Raw genomic sequence first — 6,908 nt, 5'->3', positions numbered from 1 at the left:
GTGCTATCTCATTGTTGTCGCATGCATGAAATTGTTTTACATGAACGGTCCAAGATTCGGCGACTCACTTCAACCACATGCATGTTGATCTATTTACTAAATCTTTCATTAATATTTGTGTGCACTATCAATCACTTCTTCTTTCGCTAAGTGTCGCCATGCATCCACTGTCATATTTACTTTCAATTTCCTATCAACGAGTCAGACCAGCCTTTGTCCAAACTCTGCCTTCATTGAGACAGCGTTGCGCAGTCTAGTGAAGGAAGGCTCTGTCTTCCTCTCCGGAAATGTGCATTTTTTCCCAGGAACTATCCTCCAAGAGTGTTTTGTGCATTTCTGAGGAAAAGTGACTGTTGGACCAGAAAATTGCACAATGCAGTCACTGAGCCTGCAGCCATTGCCAGCTGAGATTGTGCATTGCACAATTCCAACAATTAGCAACCAAAATTGATTGTGCATTGCACAGTTTGAACAGTCAGCCAGTCTCCCAATAGCCCAGACTATGCCTTTTGTAGTCTTGGCAGTCACCCTCCCGGCCTCCCGACCGAAATTGAATAACCTTCATGATCAATCACACATGTATGTTGAAAGTTAGTTCTCAAGATCATTTTGGTTTTCAACTGACAGTTTTATTGCCATGAGTGTTGCCATCTCTCCCAGTATTGCAGGTGTTCATCTACCTCTCAGCAGTGCAGGTACAATGGTTTCCAAGAGGGCAGAGTCGAAGACACCTTTTAGAGAACACCTGGAGATGCAGTCAATCAAATGTCTATGAGCTTGCCTACTCACGAAACTATCAAGTTGTTCGTAGACAAGAACATCAAGATATCACAACAAGAAACATCATGAATAGTAGTTGAATGCAACATACCAAACGCAACGAATGCAGGGAACGCAACAAATGCAGTGAATGTAGTGAACGCAACGAATGCAGCGAACGCAGCAACTGCAACGAATGCATCAAATGCAATGAACACAGTGAATACAAAAAACACAGTGAATGTAGTGAATGTAAGAGGAAGGTTGTTGACAACACAGAGGTGAAACAAAGTTGCAAGATCAAGTAGATCCACTGATGATGAAAGAAAATTTGGAGACTCAGCCTATGAGGTGATGGCATGACATGAAGGTTGCGTGAAGAAAGAGAATGGAAAAAGAAGGATTTGCATGTGCCGAAGCAACAACTAAAGGAAGAACATGAAGCTACATATAAATACGAATGAGTTGTAGCAGGAACAGGAATAGCAGTGGGCACAACATGCACTCATGGATGAAACTGTGCCCATACAAGTTAGAGATCCATCCCAGCAAGTGACACGAAGCAGACATGGTGATTAGTTTTGTTGATCACATGAAAGGGATTCAACATCATGCATGTCATTGTGCACACGCATGCAATCCAACCCATTCAACACACTCACCAAGGCGAAGACAAGAAGCAAGTCCAACTGGCGTTGAACATGTACTTTGGCAAAGTTGATGCACATGACCACTAGCACACACTTAAAGATCAGCACAAACACTATGCATTACTGTGTTGTCGGTTTAGCCGCACCCAAGAAGACCATGCACATGTTAGCAGATGAGTTGGATGAAGGAGCCGAACCAATGCACCGGTGCAACGGAGGCAAGAGTTCGCTTAAGCAAGATGTCACCATGAGGTGAATGCACACCATCATGGATGATCAAGCTTGGCATCAACTCACCACCTTTACCATCACAAGCATGCCAAAGAGTTGGTCTCATCACAATGGACCAAGTGTCAATGATGTCTTGCATGTATTTCTCAAGCCATGTTGCCTCACATGAGTACATGTGTATTGTAATGTATCGTCATGTAAAGTGTAAGTCAAGTTTCAATAGTTGGATGTAACAGTCATAGAGTAGATGAAGAGTCATGAGGGCAGATGAACTGTCACAAAGGGGAATGTCAAGGGTCACCCCACCCTTTTCTATAAATAGTCCCTCATAACTCATTGTAAGGGATTTTGGTTAGCCAAGCTTCCGATAAGACTATCTTGGAGAGAGCTTGGACATTATTGTAACGCACCTTAGCTTCTCCACCGCACGGAGCTAGTACATCTCCTTAGAGGAGCAGGAGGATGTGGTTGTAACATTACACTATTGGGGATAGCGGGTTTACATGGATGTATTGTATGATTGGAACTTACAATTCTTTATATAATAAGAGCCATCACGTTTTCATGCATATGTTTTTATTGTAGTTGGACTGTTCTGGTTGTTGTAGCAATGTATGTTGTTTAACTTACGTATTTTTGTATGAACTGTTTTGTATGAAATTATATGAATCTTGTTGTAGAGGTGTTGTTGGTTTAACCATCACTTTTGATTTATGGCTGACTTGCTTTCTAGCTTGCGATGCATCTTCACTTGTGTGTTCCCTTCCCAGGTAAGTACTGTTATAGTTTTCCAAGGGGTGCAATCATCTCAACCACCATGTGTTAGAACCTCTCATACACCTTCCTTGACTCACTGCAACGGTCACACCCTTGCTATTGACAGAGTTATCTTACTTACCTTTGTGTGACATCATGGTCAAGGCATTGCTTTATGACCAATTGCTGAGACTCCTACACCAAACGGTTTGAGGTCTAATTGGGACTTCTTACCAAGGAGATCCCCTTGACATGTTGGTGGGTCTAGCATCGTCAACAGTGTCCTACACCTAGTTATCTCCATCAACCCCTTTGCCAAATGGGGCATTGACTTCATCACATGCAACCCCACTTCCTCTGATGGACACAACTACATTATTGTCGTTGTGCACTACTTTACAAAATGGCCCGAAGCCATTCCCACTTTCTAGGATACTGGAGAAACCGCAATGTTATTCCTGTTTAATCAGGTGATATTTCATTTTGATGTGCCCCGCACGATCGTTATAGACAATGGTTCTCACTTTTAGAGCCATATGATATTTGGATTAACATCATTACTTAGTTCTAGGCAAGAACATTCTTCCTCCTACTAGCCCTAGGCTAATGGCCAACTAGAAGCCGTAAATGGTGTCCTAAACCCATGATCCATCAGTTAGTACACAACTAAAAAACCCACTGACACAGCATGTTATATCCTGCATTTTGGGCAATGGCCATACCAAACTTCAGTCAAGACTGCTCTAGTCTTTACACCATTCCAACTTGCGTATGGCCTAGAAGCATTGCGACCTATCGAGTGCTAGATTCCCTCACTAAAACTCGTTGTTGAACTCTTTCCCAACACCACTGTCGAAGAAGAGCACTTACTATATCTCTATCAGCTAGATGAGACTCATCAAGATGTTGCACTAGTCCTTGAAGCCAACAAGCATCTAATCAAAGCCCAATATGAAGAAAATGTCAATCTTCATTCATACCAAGAGGGTGATCTTGTTCTACTCTATGATCAAAAGCATGAACCCCTGGGGGAAGGAATGCTTCAACCATAGTGGATTGGTCCATATGTCATCACCAAGGCCCTCCCAAAAGGTGCCTATGAACTTCAGGATTGTGGAGGAATCCCACTCGCGGAGCCTGAAATGGGCTCTATTTGAAAAACTATTATGCCTAGTATTGCACTAGGTGTGTGCTTTGTAATTTTATGTATTTATAAGTTTTTATTATTTTGTTGTGATTGGATTTTTTGGAATTTTATGAGTATTTATCTCATGCATGTATCTTGTTGTGGAGATGTCTTCATCACCCTTACCATACGTAGGATATACGGATGGTTCTAGTTGTCACACATGACACATTGCATCAGCTGCTTGGGCCATTTACACACCTCAATCAGAACTACTTTGTTCTAGGGGAGTTTTTCTTGGCACTGCCACCAATGATACTGCTAAGTACATGTTTGTAATTAAAATTCTCATTGAAGCATCATCTTGGGACATCACCAACCTGGTGGTCAGGTTAGAATCTTAGCTAGTCATTATGCAATTGAAAAATCATTATCACATTCAAAATCCAATCTTATTACATCATTATTTAAGGGTATGAATATTGGAATGTTAATTTGTGTTTATTACATATGAACACATTCCTTGAGAATTTAATACAGTCACTGACTTATTAGAAAATTTATTAGTTTGGCATTTGTCTCATTTATTATAGATACATTCATGAAAGTAAAATTTTACACAGTTAAAAATTTACAAAAACATTAAAATACATTTACATCATAGAGCGCCAATATCTATCTATATATATATATCAAATCCAGTCTTTTACATCAAAAATTCCCAAAACTTAGTTGTTTCAAGTACAAAATGGCTTTACTAAGCCTCACTATGACACCCACTGGCTATACCACGCTACCGCTAAAAGACTACTGCTCATGAAAACTCAGAACAACTCTAGCTAACCTCCTAAGAGGAACCAAAAATTACTCAGGCACACCCACTATGTGTCATTACATATGAGAAAGTATCTCCCTCATGGGAAGAGGCGGCATTCCCATGCTAAGACCTTTGAGGTTCCTAAGAACCTCATGGAGACTCCACGTGACATCTACCTCTTCAAGAAATTCTGCACCTGCTCGATCTCTAGGTAGTTGGTCCCCCCACTTTGCTTGGAGGGGCATGTCCACAGGATGTACTGGTGCCACATTTGTGTCAAGAAAACACTTGATGTCATTACATCTCTGTCAATGATCTTCCTGGGATCCTTGGCAAAAAGATCATATTAACTATAGTTGGCACAAAGAAGCATGTACATATGCATATTAATGGATGATATTCAAAGTAGGAGGGAAGAGATTACCTTAGATCTTGATGTAGTTTTGTTGGAGAACCCAATGTAGCAGAGCAAAAGACCTCTCTACTATCTCCTAGATCAACACCAGCATATAAACAAGACAAGAAGTAATACTACAACATATAAACTTTGATAATCAGAACAACAATATATAAGGATATCAAATAACTTGCATCTAAGCTACTCATAAACTATGGAATTGCATCAACATGTAACTGAATGACAACATAAACACCATAGAGTAGGAAACACAACTATAGGTCTATATTATTAATAGGAAAGCATGATTACAACAATCTAGTGAATCAATATTCCCTTAATCCTCCAACATGTTTCTCTCTCTCTCTCTTCTCTTAACCTCTTGGTAAACCACTATGTCTAATACAAAGTTTCAACAATAAGTTGGAAATCCTTCAACCTTCCAACCCATTTCACAATGCCCAAGCCTCCAATATATAGAATGAGAGGCTAATCCTTGCCAACTCTTTCATGAGTTCCCTTTGGAAAAATCTAGGATGTTTCCTTGAATTATTTATCTTTCCCTTTCTATTAGACTCCATTAGAAATAGAAATATCCTCAAACAAGTTGAAGATGAATGTTTACTTCTTTTCGATATGAAATATGAGTAAAAAGTGGGATATTATTCAGTCAACCCGCTCCTTTGACCTCCGAAACCTCACAAAAGTTGAATAACACTGCCCCTAAGGCAACACAGAGAGTTACCCTAGGGACTAACGTCCCTGGCTTATGCATGGGTAGCGTTATAACTCATCTTGCTAATTTTCGGGGAGCATTACCCTAGCAAATAGGACTGTGAACTTGGTCAAACCTTGAGTTAAATTGTCTTCCTTCACGGTGCTGATGAGGAGGTCATTTTCCTATATAACAAATGCCCCCTAAAGTGTGAGAGAAAAGATGAATATGATGACCGAAATACTTTAGAATTGTCATGTTGGAAAAAAGAGAGAGAGGATTAGAGCTTTGGGACTACGAGAAACATGATACAACCACATATGTTAAAATCTAAAATCATATCCTCAGTTGGGAATTCCCATACTCAGTAGCTATGTCAGATTGATTTCTCAACAAAGAGGTATGACACTCATGTGCACTGATAATCACAATGTGAAAATATGTCATAATAGGATCATCCTGACAAGATGTCTCTGAAAAAAAGATATGTAGCTTGGGAGAGGAAACAAGGCTGAGTGATGTAAGCCTCTACCCAAGGTCTTGATCACCACTTCATCTCAACAGCATATTTCGACACATGTGAATAAAGGTGTTGAGGTCAAACATGTGTGGAATCATCTGATTACCAGTCAATAATGAAAATTGTTAACAGATGTGAGGATGGCCATCAATAATGATGATGATCTCCAATATGCACAATACACTATAGCGAGTGTGAATAATGGTGTTTTCGTCGAACACTCGTAGAATCATTCAACCGGAAGCCTATAATGAAAACCCCAAATCAAACACAAGGTAACCTGACACTAATGTCTCTAATTTCCAAGGAATTGATATGTCTTTGGCTCTGCTTCCTAGATAGTGTTGAATTCGATAGGAAGAGACTTGCCAAAAGGTAGGTAATAATGTGTCCAACATCAGTCAACGCGAAACATGACAAGAATGATTGTTTTTGAAGATAAATTTTGAGCAATGGGTCAAACTGACGGAGGGCATGATGGAATTATATGAGCGATGGTTGATGTGGGAAGTAGAGGATAACGGAATCCCTTGAATAATAGAAGGCACGGCACAAAGTTTAACCAGGCAGCTTTAGACTCATGAACACCAAAGAGTAGGATACAGGGGTGCAGGAACATTGGAGTAGATAGGCTAAACTCATAGGATGGTAAGGTTCATATGAGAGGCTGATAAAAAGGAGGTTTTGCTAAGGGAGTTCCATGTTCAAGGGAACGACTGCTGCCAAAAAATATTTCGAGATACAGACATAGAGCAATTTTTTTTTCTAATTTTTCCCCATTTGATTAAGTTTAACGAATCTAGATGGGTAAACTCGGTGGTATTTTCACATTTAGATAGTTTGAAAATATCGTAAAGAGCAACTCCACGGGGGTCCCTTTGTCATAGTTGATATCCAGGCACGAAAAAGGTTTAATAGTATACCTGACACAGTTCCT

The sequence above is a fragment of the Pinus tabuliformis genome, chromosome 4_2, assembly GCF_031772625.1.
Source record: "Pinus tabuliformis cultivar Carrire ecotype Pingquan chromosome 4_2, CPIR1, whole genome shotgun sequence".
NCBI classification, from domain to species: domain Eukaryota; kingdom Viridiplantae; phylum Streptophyta; class Pinopsida; order Pinales; family Pinaceae; genus Pinus; species Pinus tabuliformis.
Note: the sequence above shows the minus strand (reverse complement) of the source record.